General features: G+C 33.5%; 1 long non-coding RNA gene across 6 annotated transcripts; it reads right to left on the bottom strand.

Moving 5' to 3' along the window:
* Positions 1-2,387: 2,387 nt before the first annotated feature.
* LOC138123520 (uncharacterized) lies at positions 2,388-15,204 on the bottom strand. Of its 6 annotated transcripts, none has more exons than XR_011156829.1 (5): positions 14,889-15,204; positions 14,643-14,692; positions 14,484-14,585; positions 8,560-14,433; positions 2,388-8,504 (listed from the first exon to the last, which is right to left on the bottom strand). It is a non-coding gene; the product is annotated as an uncharacterized lncRNA (long non-coding RNA). The 6 variants fall into 6 exon arrangements; XR_011156830.1 differs by lacking the exon at positions 14,889-15,204 and having other exon boundaries at positions 8,560-9,078; positions 9,168-14,433; positions 14,643-14,876; XR_011156831.1 differs by lacking the exon at positions 14,889-15,204 and having other exon boundaries at positions 8,560-9,078; positions 9,182-14,433; positions 14,643-14,876.
* Positions 15,205-16,196: the final 992 nt, after the last annotated feature.

Here is a 16,196-nt window from a genome sequence, read left to right as displayed (position 1 = left end):
TGCACAAATTATCAACAGGGGGAGCATATGTTAAATGCGCGCCCTTGGCCCTTGCGCACCCCCACCTTGTATACCTGCTCCTGAGTTTACTTAGGGTTTAGTCAGAAAACAAGACATCAATACGCATGAAAAATTGTAACTCACATATTATTGTTGAAGTTAATTGTGTATTCACTAAACTGGTAATTGAAAACGCTCGATTACGCTACGATTACAACAAAGTAGTACCTAGCGCACGTAAAATATGAAATATATCCTTCAAGCAGTAACATTTTTGCCCTGAAATTATGCTCTAATTAATGTATTCTAGTGCATTTTGTAGTGTTGGGTTAATTTAATACAATATAAAATCTCCCAATCTTTCGCTGGACAAAGTATAGTCGTGAAGTTAGCGTTGTAAAGTCCTCGTGAAAAAATAGTCAATTTTCATTTAAATTGTAAATCATTTTACAATAGGAGAGAAAATAGTCTTATAACTACCATAAATGTTTGTTGTGCGGTGCGAACTCAAGGAAGGGCAAACATCAGGTAAATTAGCAACCCCTACTTATTTATGGAATTATACCGGGTGTCCCAACGGTTTGGCAAAGTAGATTTACTAAGTTAATATAAGTTCTTTGAAAAATGTTATTATTTCATGTTAGCACGTTAGTTATGAGCACGGTTTAAAAATATTTTAGATTATACAGGGTGTTTGGTGTATCGGTGGCAACACAATAGGAGTTTATTTGACGAGTTTGTGTGTAAATTGGGCCTTTTTTGGCACGCGTGGGCCATTTTAAAATGCGAGTGAAACGAGCGTTTAAAGGCCCACGAGTGCCAAAAAAGGCCCAATTTACACACGAACGAGTTAAATACAACGTTTTTTTGTTCGATGAGCCCCTTAAAGGCTCCAAATTGCTTAAAACCTTTAAAATTAGCTTGACGTTTCGTTTTGACAAGTTGTGAGATTTATCAAAATCCGTTCACATAGGAGAAAATTCTCAAATTCTGACAGTGTCGAACAAAAAACTTATATTTTTTTAAATGGAACACCCAGTATTTTTTGCGTTTTTGGAAAGCTCTCGTCAAAACAAAGAGGAAGATACCACATTTGATGGGTCTAACTTCTACTGTTAGTCAGTGGCGGCTTGTCAGGTGAGACAACTGAGGCCGGGCCTCATCCTCATTTAAGCATGAATTTAAATAAAAATTTATTTTTAAGAATTAGTATTTTGCAGATTTGTTTTTATATTATAATTATTTTATAATTTAATATATTTTCAAACTAGTAAATCCTAGCAAGAATATCAGGAGTAGTATCCAAAGCATTTATTTTGTTTTGTGTTCCACTGGAGAGCGATAAATTGTAAATCCAGCGCTCCCAGTGCAACGGGAAATATGTATTCAAATATTTATCGTCGCGCCGCATCCACTAGTGGCCGCGTCAATTACTACGAATCGAGGCCGATCTTACGTATTATGGTCTAATTCCAGAGAAAAAAGACTCCCATTGAATGGTTTATCTGCTAGGTGGTATGAAATTTTCGGGGCCTCCCGGTGAGCATCGTGGACGCTCGTACTACAATTTTGGCAGCATGCATTGAGCTACACCATATTTTTTAACGCGCGCCTTTTAACCAATAGGAAATCATCCCTAAAAATGACGTAAAGATCACGCCAGTTTATTACTCCAGCGGGCCGTCGCGACGCGGCATCTTCGCGCCAACTAATATAATTCAGTAACAGTTTGAATAATAATTTGTTCTGTGCTGGTCACCTTTGTGTCATTTTCCGTGGTTATTTTGATTTGGTTAAGTGCACATTTTTGATTTTTGGTAAGGTAACATAGGTAGATCAACCATCAAACATGAATCCCCAATTTGATTTAGTTATGTCGTTGTTAAATGTTCCAAAATATGCGCCTCACGCTTGGCCTCACCTCACCCAGAGGTCACGAGCCGCCACTGCTGTTAGTAAACTATTCGCTTTTTTGTGTCCTGACAAACCAAATTTTGAAAATTTGTAAAAAATATAACAAATTATAATTATTTAGATTAGGTTTTTTTAGAACATTGTAAATATCGTCAATTTTATTGCCTTGTTGAAAAACATTAAGATTTTTACTTAATTACGTAGAGGGCGCTTCAAACACAAACTCTTTATTTAGTCAATTTTTTTAAATAGAACACTCTGTATTTCGATATACCGTTGGATAGCTCTTTCAATGAGCGTTCAAAAGATATAAGGTGTTTGGCATCTAAAATAAATAGTTTATCCACAAATTTCATTTAAAATATCAAATATTTCAGATTTTTCTTTAATTTAACTAAACCAAAAAAATACATTTCATCGAGTTTATATTACTAGAGATTTACAAAATAATTCAAAAGAGAATAAATTTAACCTTTAATTATCTTTAAAAAAAAAGAAATAAAAAGAACAGTGGCGGTTGTACACTTTCCATGTGAATGGCAGTATGTGTGCTTCTCTAGGAGCAAATTTAGAATATGGACCAAATTTCAGGCCTTTCTTTACAAATCCTGCCACTGGCTGCAACATTTATAACGGGTGACTATTAAAATTTTCACTTGGAGTTGGCTTTGGACGAGTTTTAATTTTTTCTGTTACTTTAGACACACGCAAGAACGAACGACAAATGTCAGTCAGTACAATTGAAACATAGTCAAACTTGTCAGTGTCTAAGGTGCAACAGAAAACAAAGAATGATCCATAGCCAACCCTAAGTGAAAATTTTAATAGTCACCCGTTATAATATTTGATCCCTGTCACATGATCAAGCTGGTGCGAAATACTTTAGGGGCCAAACAAAAAATTTATTCTGGTGACGGCAAACTTATTAATTGGCAACATTTTGTGGATTTGGTTGTATTTTACTACAAGATACAGAAAAGTTACATGCTGCGAACAAATTAACAAAGAAGCATATTCTTTATGAAGATAATAAAATGAATGTTAGATTAGCAGTTCAAACTTTGAGTGGCAGTGTCGCAAGTGCACTTCACTTTGCAAAGGAAATGGATATTGAAGGGTTTAAAGATGTAGATGGCACAGCAGAATTTGCTCAAAATTTTAACGATATATTTGACCTCTTAAACTGTCGTAGTAAATTTTCAAAAAAAAAACAAAATACAATGTTCCTATATCTGCAAAAAGCTATGAAACACTCAAATCATATGCTGCGAAGTTTGAATTATATATTGTAGGGTTAAAATGTCATCAGGGGAAAAAAGTATTCAAACAGCAAAAAAAATCGGGTTCATAGGTCTTGTAATTTGCCTGCGCAATATTTTTGCAATCTATGATTGTCTGAAAGAACACGGGCTTCAATACTTGCTGACGTATAAATTATTGCAAGACCACTTGGAAACTTTTTTTAGTGCGATGAGGGCAAAGGGGGGATTTAATAATAATCCCAATGCGCAGCAATTTGAGGCTGCTTATAAAAGACTCTTGGTCCGCAGTGAAATTTCTGTAGCTGAGACGGGAAACTGCTTAATCAGTGACACCCAAATTTTGCATGCAAGATTTGAGAAAGTCAAAACTGGGGAAACTGGAATAGAACGTTTCCTCAATGAAGAAATTGAGACAGACGTGTTTGACGACGAATACGTCTCTACATGCTACCAGTTATCTTCATATGTGGAAGATGTTGTAAAATATGTAGCTGGGTTTATAGTGTTTAAGTTGACAAAACATATTGTATGCCAAATTTGCCGAAATCATCTTGTTCCGTGGGAGAACGAACGAAGGAACAAAGTCCCTCTATTAATTAAAATTAAGAATAAAAACAACTTGTCCGTTCCTTCTACCGATGTAATTAAGATATGTTCTGTAGCTGAAAAAATATTTCGTTGCTACCACAACGAAATTTGTTCCAAGAACATAAAAGAGATTTTACTTTTAAGAATCTATCAAGATGTTTGCGACCGCTTCAATACTGCTGAAATGGATTACCATGTTAGCAGTCAAAATCAGTTTGACAACCACAGGTCACTGTTAATTAAAAATATAATTAATCTGTTTTTAAAAGTCAGATTAAATCACGAAGGAAAAAAAAATTCTGAGAGGTGCGAAAATATTCGCGCAAAGTTTCATCGATTAGTTAATTTTAAACACCAATAAAACTTAATTTATTATCGGTCCTAATATTTGTAATGTATTAATTTTTTATTTTATATTATTTTTCATATATTTCATTTATTTATTTTTTAATTTTCGAATTTTAATTTTTGAATTTTTTTTTTTATTTAAATGTTCAATAAAATAAGTGTTGATCTAAACTAATTATAATTAATGATTTTTTTTCTTTTGCCGTTCCATAGTTCAATACGAAAATGATACGAAGTAGATTATTATTCTTGACATTAGGAGGTCATGTTTACCTTCAAAAAATTCTTTGAATTATTAACCACAACAGTGAAGATTCGTTTAAAGAGATTGTTCCAACGTTTTACTACCGTGAGTAACAGTGACTAAAATCCATCAAGACGGGATTTGTTATCAAAGTGAACTTTAAAGTTCATATGGTTCAATCCATCTCATACGAATTTAATTTTCTCTATTTCAGTTTTGTAAACTTATCCACTGGTGTTCAACCACAGGTGTGTAAATTATTCAATGGGTACTGAATCATTTTTGTTTTAAAGTTTCGAGGAAACAATGTTAAGGGTGCCCATCACCCAACGAAAATATCTATTTCGTAACTATACAACCAACCATACAACACCTGCTGACCGTTTTACGACAGGCACTACCATGCAGTGCTAATAATGAGGGGATTAGTATTTGTTACCTCCTAGTGTGAAGAGGAGCACTTCGCCCAAAGGAGACTACCTGCTACTCTGCCCTGTTTCTAAATCCCGAGCAGCTTTACGAAATTTCCGTCGGATTCCCCAGAATATGATTTAAATTTATAAGTAAGAAAATAAAAATTTTGAAATTATAAATCAGTTTATTTTCATAATTAAATAAATATACATTATTTTTGGCTCTGTAATTATGTTTTGTAAATAGTGACAGTACGGTGTGTACGCATATGATATTGTTGCTTGCCCTGCGCGAACCTTGATTATAATTTTTTAGTTTTGTTGTCCGGTTTGGCATTGTTGATTTCAAAAGCACTGTTACGTTTTTTTACTGCTTAAATTAAAGTAATTAACTAATTCTTATTTGCTTTTGTCTTTGTACAGCGTGATCAACAATGACTGAGTCTGTTGGCAATGAAACAATTGAAAAGTACGGTTTGATCTAAAAAAGCATAAGAATAACATGTAACAATAACATAATTGTAATAAATAACATAGCTGCAGATTGCAAGTGTCGTACAGTTGCGAAAAGTAAGACAGAGTAAAATTGAGAAAGAAATTATATTCATTATATTTACCTCTTATTACGTATTGCCTTCATTCTACGTTTTATACTTTTCCGGTAACCGTTTGTAGAAATCTTATTCTTGCCATGGACACCCATTTTTAAAACGCACTCGGATAATAACTCAACTTCTAGTCACTAGGACGCAGTCAAAATAAATAGAAATATGTATAAACAAACACAGCATATTTATATTCAAGATTGTACCTGAAACGGGGATGAATAACGGTGTCGTCCAATAATGATCCTTTAGCTAGCCGAAACAGCCAGGTGGAAGGTAATTTGGACACGGCAGATCAGGAAAACTTCCCAGAAGAATTATATATTTGGAATTTTGTGATCTTATAAAGAGCGATCAAATTAATTTGTAATCAAGCTATCCATGAATCCGAAATCGTATGTCGATACTGGAACTCCACCAATAAACACGCCAATAAACACAGGTTGAAACACAGGTTACATAGGTACAACGCGTAACAGAAATAAGTACATTAATTTTAACTGGTAATAGAACTCGTCAAAAGGAACAACTTTTCTATCTACCATTTTGCCGAAAAACGATGTTTAATTCCAAAAAAAATTGGAGAGATTTTTCACTAAAATAGCCCTACGCCACTAAATACTGCAATGGCTAATTGAGATCAGCGCTAATATGAAAAAAACGTCCATTTTCATCCAGAAAACGTGTTTTAACGCAGAAATCGAAATTCAAAGAAATCTACCCGTATAGCAAAAAAACCACTTCGTAAGAATCTGGTTGTTTCACGTTTTTAGGTAGCTTAGTTTTGGAGATATGAACGGTTTTAGGAAAATCTTTCCTATTTTTTTAAGCCACTACGCAACGTTTTTCGCCAAAATGGCAGAGAGAAAAGTTGTTCCTTTTGATGAGTTCTATTACCAGTTAAAATTAATGTACTTATTTCAGACACACCCTGTATTTTCATATCAATACGTTCCACTATCTTGTTTTTGGTTGTCACGGCTAAATATGTTATGTTACAACGGGCAGACGTAAATTCCTCCGATTTCAACCCTCAAACATGTAAATTGCTCTGAAGGATTAACCCTAGCCTTTCTGGAAAGTGGCAAATTGCTCCGGTGGTCTGTTCGGTACCTGAGAGGATTAACTCTTCAGTAGGCGCTTATTATTTTGACACAAGAGTAGGCATGTATTTATTTTTTCTATCACAAATTGATTTCTTATAATTTGTTTTAACCAAAGGGTAAGTACAGTTGCGAGCAATAAATCTTAGTCGTCAATGTCATTCTTTGACGCAATAGAAAACGCTCTATTGTGATACATTAATAATTGCATTTTTTTTCTCAATTTTTTGACACTTTATTGACGTGAGTATAATCAGACGGGGATTTTTTTTAAATTTGTGACAATCTAACCAAATTTTGAAATGACATTGACGAACAAAATTTATTGCTGGCGACTGTACCTTAATATATACTCTAACAAACAAACAAAAAATTTTAATCAAATTAAATTAGACAACATTGTTCAAATTTCAATGTCGGAACAAACATGTTATATTTCTGACAAGAAAAAATAATAAAATTGTGTCAGTTTATCCAAGATGATAAAAATAAATCACAGCCGCCCCTCATCCACATTCATCATGAATCGATAATATTCTACGATTATGTGGGGTAGTCGATCGGTCGGACGTGATGCTTCCATAATCCGGCGGAGAAATTTACCATGCCTAATTAGGAGCTAATTTGACCATCGGAGAAATTTTCCATGTCTTATCAGTACCTAGTTTAACCATCGGAGAAATTTACAAACACCGGTTACAATGACCGTATATTTTTTGACTTTTTAACTTTTCACTGTAAGATTTGATTTATAAAAATAAAACAGTGGTAAGTATTGCTTCCCTGTTGTAACTCACTTACCGGACTCAAATTGATCATTTCCTAAAAAAAGCCCATTTGGCTTATATAACTGCCAATTTTGACATAAATTTTGTTTTTCATGGAATACATAGCAGCAACGAACTAACTTTACCTACAGTTCATAGAAAATCCCATCCCATTACGGTATCTACATTACCTGACTCGAGTTTTCCTATAATCCACAATGTAACTTAAATGCCCCTTTCTGCTTTTATCTCGTTTTACCTGGAAATTACTTTCTTTCGTTCACTTTCAAATTTTTTACAGTAAGAATCGTAAATGTAAATGATGTTTTTTTTTTTCTATAATGTACAGTGAATCACTGAAACAATAATACTTATAGCAACATTTAATTGTCAATGTTTATCTTCGAATTTTTAATGCCTTTTTCCCTGCCTATTTTACCAATTTTTAATGCTTAATGCTCTATTGATAATGTAATCGAACATCTACCGGACAGTATGAAATTAAATTTTAAAGACGCAGTCGAAGTATTTGTAGACAAAATCGGCAAACAGAATTGGTACCTAGGTCTGTGTCTATTTAAAGCAGTAGCGAGGCGGCGAGTCCGACCGCTCTCCAGGGGGGCAATATAAATTATGAGGGCTTATAAATCACCCCTCGAAAAGGAATTTTTCGATGCAAAAGTTACGTTGCTTCGATTCATTATTTTTAAATAGAGAGAATTACATTCCATTTACTAAAAAAGTAAACACACACCTACCTAGTTCGCAAGATGCTCGTCATTTTGGTGTAAGTCTGAAGATTGGCAAAGAAATAGGTTTGGAGAAAAATGTATGAAAAGTTTTTCAATTATTGTGTTTTTTAAGGCGTTCGGATCAAAATTTAAAAATAATTAACCTGTCCTGACATAGAAAACAACTTTGTCATCCTGTATAAATATCGATCTCCCTTTAGAATTGAAGATTAAAGATGTTATTTATCGGTAAAAAATGGGTGTTTTCTCGTATACATTTTCGGTACTGATAGAGAGCCTTAAGTACCACAAGATACCAAAACTGTTGATGGAAAATGAGACAATTAAATCATTGTAAATAGACATTTTATGTATGTGTTATATGGCAACAAATTAAAGCTATTTAACTGTCCAGCAAGGTTTTATTGTTGTTGATGTGCATTAAATGATTTCCAATGTTATAATGTGCAGGGGCAGGATACACAAGATGGGCGACGTCAGATAGGTTCCGTGCATGCGTTGATCCAATCTGGAATAGTCATTCATTAATGAAATCAGCAACAAATATGGAAGAGGAGGTATACTTATTAGTTTTAACGTCTCCCTGACTACAATCAGGTTATGAATTTACAGCAGGACCATGCCTTGTCTGAAAAGAATGCCAAATCCAAAGTTCTGTTATCATTCATGTTGTTTAAAAACCAGCTGCAATATGCAACACGACATGGATAATCTGCTGGTTTCAGTTCTTGAAACAATGACATTTTATAAGGGTGCAAATTTAATCTTTTCTTCACAATTTTCTGACATGTGCTCAGTGCTACACCTGACTGTGCAATGATGTTCTGGAATTTTGTTCCATTCTCTCTCTCAAAACTTCATCAACTTGAAGGCTTCCTCCATGACTTTTCCTTTGAAACATCTCTAGTTTTGTCTATTCACAATCCATCGAATGTGGGTCATTAAAGATTGTTCCTCTATCTCTAAATTAGGAAACTTTGCGAGATATTGATCCTTACATTCTGTTTTCATCTCGTACACCATTTTAATAAAATGAAATAATAATGAAAGTAGTCTGTTCCACGGTGTACCCCATTGCAATCCTAAAAAAATGTGTTTAGGAGAAACTGATAATTAGAAGAGAATTTGGAAGAGAACAGATATTCTGAAAATAAATTTACTTGAAACTTACAGAATTTTACTAACCTAACCTTGATCACTGTTGTATACTCATCGTCGTCTGCTATGGTCGTCTGTGGTCTTAACACTCTTAAATTTTACTAAAGACGTATTTTGATTCGAAGGAATAAAATGCGTTAATCACTAATCAGTGATTTGACATTAACAGTGACTTTTACAGTTTCAGTTGGTCAGAAGTTCACTCATGCCAATATTCCACTAGATACAGTGCAGAATCGAAACAAGGCGGCACAAATTCATGGCCTACTTGGACTACAAACATTTATAATAACCCTGTATATTCATGTCACATCACTAATGTATTCACGTTCCTATTTCCATTTTTTGTAATACATATTTGATTTCAAAGTGTACCAATAAAAAAAAAATAGCGTAAAGTATTCGTGGATAACTGGTCTTTAAAACACTTGCTCTATTTCAAATTTTTCTTTTCTAGGATCGTGGAAAAAGTGAGTGTTCATTTCATTGTTTTTAGTGGAAAAAGTGCCTCTTAATTGCACTAGTGCAGTAAAGTCTTTATTGCATCTGTCTATGATCGCGCAAAAAGTGAGTGTTTATTGCATTTTTCACACACGACGCACGGGACTGAACTGTTGTTTATCGACTGTAATTACACGAGGTCTTTTTTGTCCGCATAAAATTGAATTTTTTTACGATAATTTACCAAAAAGAAACCAAACTAGAGTTTAAAAAATGAAATTTTATCCTGGACGAAAAAAACCTCCAGCGTAATTCGATGAGATAATTTAATGAATAATGAAAAATTCTAGGTAAGTAGGTACCTAATTATGAAAAATTGAATAGGTCATTTTGCACTTAAATTTATTACAAGCTGTGTAAATGTTTAAGATTGTTGGTTCGTTATTATAACAACAAACAATAATCAGGTTCGAAAAAGTTTGCGATGGAAGTTTAAGGCTCGCGTTTACCTGAGTTTGAAACGGTCGAAAAAGTGGATTTTCGATCACGTTTTTTGAGAAAACAGTACGAGATGAACGTTTTCTCTCTTTACTACATAAATTATGAACATTTCTATTAGTGAACTATGAAGAGAAAAATATAATTTTGTTTTGACGAATTTGTTAAAAAACCACAAATAAAATGCTCTGCTTAGAAGCTGTGTAGGCAAAACGAAAAGAGATATCGAAAATATCTCACGTCATTCACTAGATATTGTTGTGAATGTGACGCAGACGAAAAGTGGTGTTTCCTACTTGAATACTAGTTGAAAAAAACGAAAAAAAATTTTACGTTGTAGACAACCAACCGTACATGCTACCTGAGCTAACAGCTTACGGAAAGGGGACTATACAAGGGTACAAATTACATCGGCCTCCTCCTAAGAAATTAGGAAATACTTATAATAGGTATTTGCATTTTTATTCCAAATTTGTAACAAACGATTTGAGCTTTATTAACAACAGTCAATAATACTGCTGCTCCATCAGGAAAAGCTTCATCAGATTATTATATCACCCATTTTAATATTAGATACGCAAATCTCTGTCCTTTTTTTTTAAGTGGAATAATAATTTCCAGTAATAATGCACTATAAAAATAAGCACAATTTTTTCCTTTATTTCATGTCAAAATTCACGATCTCTAAATATTTTATTTTATACTGTCCGGTAGATGTTCGATTACATTATCAATTTGAGTCCGGTAGGTGAGTTATAAGTTATAACCGTATCAGAGCCGGAAAGTGTCGCTAAGCAACACTTACCGGACTGTTTTATTTTTCTGACATTGAAAATTGCAAAAGTCGAAAAATATCCACTTGAGTGCTTCGAAATGATCGATTTGTAATACAAAAGTTGATTAGCAACCACAAGTGTCATTTTTTGACGTTTTAATTTCTCGAGAAATTTGTGAAAAAACGATACGAGTGTTGCGTTTTAATCAACTTGAGTATTACAACAGATTATTTCAGAAGGACGAATGTATGTAATTCGGTAAGATTATTTCATGAATAAAGTGGTTTAATTAAAGTCCTTTAAAATGTTTGCAAGTTGCTCGTCAGAAGTTGACGATTCATGTTGACATTTGATATAAAAATAAAAAATGTGACACTAGTATTCACCGTTGTCTTAAAAATAAAAAAATAAAACATTTGAAAAAGGACAATAAAAAATTATCGAAAAATTATCGCTGTAATCCAAAAAATAAAGCCTTACGATTGGTCGAAAACGATGATGAATGAAATAATCATTGTAAAAGCAGTAGTAACGGCCGTTGCCCCAGGAAAAAAAATGATGCAATTTTCACAAAATAATGTGATTTTTGAAATAAAATTATGATACAGAACAGACTTCCAGTATGAAATCATTGTCTAAGTAGTAAGTTCTACTTAGACAATGATGAAATAATAGTACATATATTATTACATGAGCAAGTACAGAATAAGTAAAGAATAAAAATCGTTACTTGCCAGTACCTATAAATCCTATAATCCTATACTTTGTCTATAGCAAATTTATCTGACTCTAAAAGCCCGACTAATAAACCGATAATGTTCAATTATTCACCGAAGGGACACAAGATGAAACCAACCATTTCATTGTATTTTTACCTTAAAAATATTTTGCCATAAGGGTCATTTTTGTCTCGTTCATAATTCTTGACAAATCAGGTAGAAACTCCGAACTAATATTCAGTCCCTCATCTGCAGGGAGTAAATGCAGATTTAATCGTAATACTTTGGGAAAATACAACTACAGAACTACACAATGCTGCTCCCTGTATTTGGTGAATGTTATACAGAAATTAAACAAATTTTGTTTCAAAAAAATCTTTGGACAGGTCAATTTTAGTTTATAAAAATACATATTTTAATACAAAATAAAATTCCAAGCAGTCATTTGTTTTCGAGTTATGACGTCATCGATAGTTTTTTTTTAAATAGAAACCCCCTATTTTTGTTCTTGATTCTGATAGGCCTTTTAATTGTCTAAACGCCAGTATAAAAATTTTGTTATCTTACATAAGGAAATTTTTGAGAAAAAAAAATAAAGTTGAAAAAATAGATTTTATAACAAACAAAAACGAGTCAAAAACTGTGTTAGTAAGTACTTAAAATTATGGAATTCAATGTTCGAATTGCCATCCTCCAGCTTGTTGACAATAAGCAAGTTTATGAAGAAATTCCCCCTGTTTAATTTTCTCTAGTTTTATCCACACACCCAATCAAAATTGAAATTTCTATACGATGTGTTTCTGATAAATTAGTCATTTTCGAAAACGTTTTGTAAAACAAATAACACGTACGAATGAAATTGACAGTAACATTTGACTGTTTGATTTACCTACTTGATTTTTTGACTTGTTTTTGTTCTTTATAAAATTTAATTTTTCCAACTTTATTATTTTTTTTCTTAAAAATTTCCTTATGTAAGATAACAAAATTTTTATACTGTCATTTAGACAATTAAAAGGGATATCAGAATCAAGAAAAAAAAATAGGGCGTTTCCATTTAAAAAAACCATCGATGACGTCATAACTCGAAAACAAATGACTGCTTGGAATTTTCTTTGGTACTAAAATATGTATTTTTATAAACTAAAATTGACCTGTCCAAAGATCTTTTTGAAAAAAAAATTGTTTAATTTTTAAGGAATTTATTCCATACTTTTGCCGCTCACTGTAGTTTTATGAGTCGGGCTTTCAAAGTCAGAAAAATGTCCTATACGATCAAATTGTAGGTATATTATGTACCTACAAAAAATAATAAAATTAATTCTTAGCTCAATATTTTTAATTTTTTAAAATTTAATGTTCTTTTTGTTAAAAAAAAATGGGAGAAGTACAAAGGAAAGTCGGAAAATTCGGACAAACTTCAAAAATTATGCACTCTCGATCATTACTGACGACATTTGTAATTGATTCTCTTTTTTTTTGTTCGGTTTGTTCCCGGGATGGAAATAACTCAATTGAAAAAATGTTTTTAGAAAATTTGGAGAAAAATCTGGAAAAACGCATTCCACCCTAAATTAAAATTACATCCGTTTTTACTTTTGTGTTGTTTCGCGATCTGTCCAACAAATGTAGTTGTTTTATTTCTATACCAATTTATTTCACTGTCGGATTGTTCACTTGAACATCGATCTTGCAATCGAAATGTAAATAAAACACCTTGAGATTCATTGTAATTTCAAATTTAATGGAAGAAAATAAATCATCATCACAAACTAATTTGCTGAAATTTGGATTGGACAAGACAACGTCTGTCGGGTCAGCTAATAAATAATAAAATGGAATGAAACAACAGTTTGCAGTGCAGCCAAAGCCAATTCAGATTTGGCATTGTAGGACTTGTCTTTCCAACACAAAATTTTATTTTATCTCCGTATTTAGGTACGGAACAGGACAGGGTCGTAATCCTCTACCCCCTACTGAGCGTCTGTGACCAATTCAAGGTACCTGCGTCCTCGGTTTGTTTGACCCAAGGAGGTTTGACCAAAATATAAATTTGTAAATAGAGGACCCACTGTACATCAAGTTCGAAATTTCTTTCAGGTAAACGCGAGCCTTAAGCACATTTTATCCAGATGCAAAGTTAGGGCTAACTTTATCCAATGTCAAAGTGACAAATGCATCGCGGCTTATGGGATTTTTTATACATGAATTAAATTATCGTTTTTTTTTTCTTTTTTTTGTTCGATCGTAGAAAAAATGTTGTATGCAACACGTGCAAAAAATGTTATTGCACTTGACGTGTTGTCCCACTCGCCTGGGGCTCTTGGGACAATTTTCAAGTCACATGCAATAATCATTCACTTTTTGCACTTGTTGCATAAATAACTATTAAATCATCATTCATTTTTTATTTGTATTGAACACCACATTTAGGGGGATACATACATGGTGCTCGATTGTTGGCTTCATCATTCGAGGGGATTTTAGGCGATTTTGGGCGATTTGTGTTTGCAATGTTGGTGATAAATAATTCTGAAAATCTAGCAACTCTGTTTCACATGTATCTAATTTGTCAAACAGCAGCACATTAGCGTGCCTTGAGTCACAGCGAATTAAAAATTAAATGTGTCCTACCTTGCTCGATGACAAGAACCACATCCAAAGATCCACTCCTGAAGTCTAAACTTGGCGTTAATGGCTGTGTTGCACTATAAGAGTCGAGTTGAACATCTGGATTGAACTGCCCACCAAAGGAAAATGCAAATATTCAGGTCGACATGGCTATGAGTACTTCGAACTAAACTGTCATTTGACTGGAACTAAAACTTAGACCCAAAGTTGGAACCTAGGACACGTATAATTAGCGCCAAGATCCGTATGTTTTTATCGACCTACCTTCTCAATAGGGTGCCATCGATTCCTCAAAATTCGATGATTGCATCTTGGCCGCTTTATCGGCGATTCCAGCATTTCCAGCGATGCCATAACCTTACACCACTATCGAAGGAAACACGTGTCAGAAAATTTCACGATTGGATAGAAACTGTGACTCACCGCCTTCTCACGATCCGTCGCTCGAAAAACCACAGGTGCACCTTCGTTCCCTAAGAGAGAGATCAATGAGATCATATTCTTGAAAATTATAACTCGGAATTTCGGTAAATTAATTGCAAACGTTTTCAGAACACGTAAGTTGCGCGTTGCACGCACAGAAGTTGCACGTTTCAAACAGTGACGTGCGAAATAGAATAGACGGAGAGTAAAATAGTAATATAGACTGTTTTCTGTTTTGATTCCTACCTCTTCGTTTTTGCCCTTACCAAGATGGCCGCCGATTGTATTCCTGGTTGCTGTTGCAAACAAAATAATTATACCGGGTTGATACCGGGACATTTTTTTAACTCTGAACATAGTCCATACTCATTCCCTATGTTCAATTTTAAAAAACACAGATCAATGAATTGTGAGTTGCTATGCAACCAACTATACCGAACACCAGAGATTTTGAAATAATGTTAAAAATTGTTCCGATTGATGGAATTGGTCTATCATGTGTTGCACTGGAAATGTCACGCACATTTATAATGCTCTGATTGGCATAGAATAACTGCATTATTTGTTTTGTTAAACTGTCAAGTAATTATTTTCGTTACCTTGGTTTCGTGATTACATATAGTGAAATTTTTTTAATAAACAATTGTCAGTATCAAAATGAAGTAAAAAACCATACTGTACCACCCTAAAATTTGGACATATGGACCAGCTGTATAACAATTTGACACCAAATCATGGTTAAGGTTATGTTCACTTCACTTCCCGTACCTTTCTTCCGCGAATTCATTTTCAAAACAAATTTAATGAGAAATCATGAGAAACCTTTTCGAATTTGAAATAAACTCTCGCTCGTTAGGGCACAGGTTCAGTTACATAAAAAAATGTTGACACTCAATGTGACCAATTGTATTATCATGAAAATCAGTAGGTAATCACAGTTTGGCTCATACCAACAAGACAACGTTTTGACAATTGTTTATTAAAAAAATTCAACTATACATGCATTGACCTGTGTTTTTTAAAACTGAACATAGGGATTAAGTATGGGCTATGTTCAATGTTAAAAAAATGTCCCGGTATACAGGGTGTTTTCGAAGTTGAGGCGTTCCTTTTAACATGTGATAGTATGCGTTGTTCTAAAGAATTTTAGCCAAAATCACCTTGGTAAAATGTGTACGGCAATGAAGATACAATAAGTTAATTTTTTTGAAATTTTTGAAACCGGTCCTGCTCAAATTTGCGCTGATTTGTTAGAAATTGGAATTGAGAAAAAAAAAATCAAATGAGCATGGACGTTAATCAAAACTACTGTCAGAGTTGTCATCTAATTAGTCGAAATGGCTTTATTATTAGGAAAATAATGAGCTCACAGATATGTCGCAAATGCATGGGCAATGTTATCACGTTATCAGAATGCATTTGCAGCGTCCAGAGAGTATTGCAAAGCGATTTACGGAAAGACACCATTCTGGGCCAGGTTAATTATTAATCTAGTACAGCGGCGAAATGGACAGGACCGGACTTAAAATTTTAGAAAACAATAAAAATATACAA

The sequence above is a fragment of the Tenebrio molitor genome, chromosome 2 (assembly GCF_963966145.1).
Source record: "Tenebrio molitor chromosome 2, icTenMoli1.1, whole genome shotgun sequence".
In the NCBI taxonomy this organism is placed as follows: domain Eukaryota; kingdom Metazoa; phylum Arthropoda; class Insecta; order Coleoptera; family Tenebrionidae; genus Tenebrio; species Tenebrio molitor.
The sequence above is the reverse complement of the archived record's forward strand: the minus strand, read 5'-3'. Positions and strand labels throughout refer to the sequence as shown.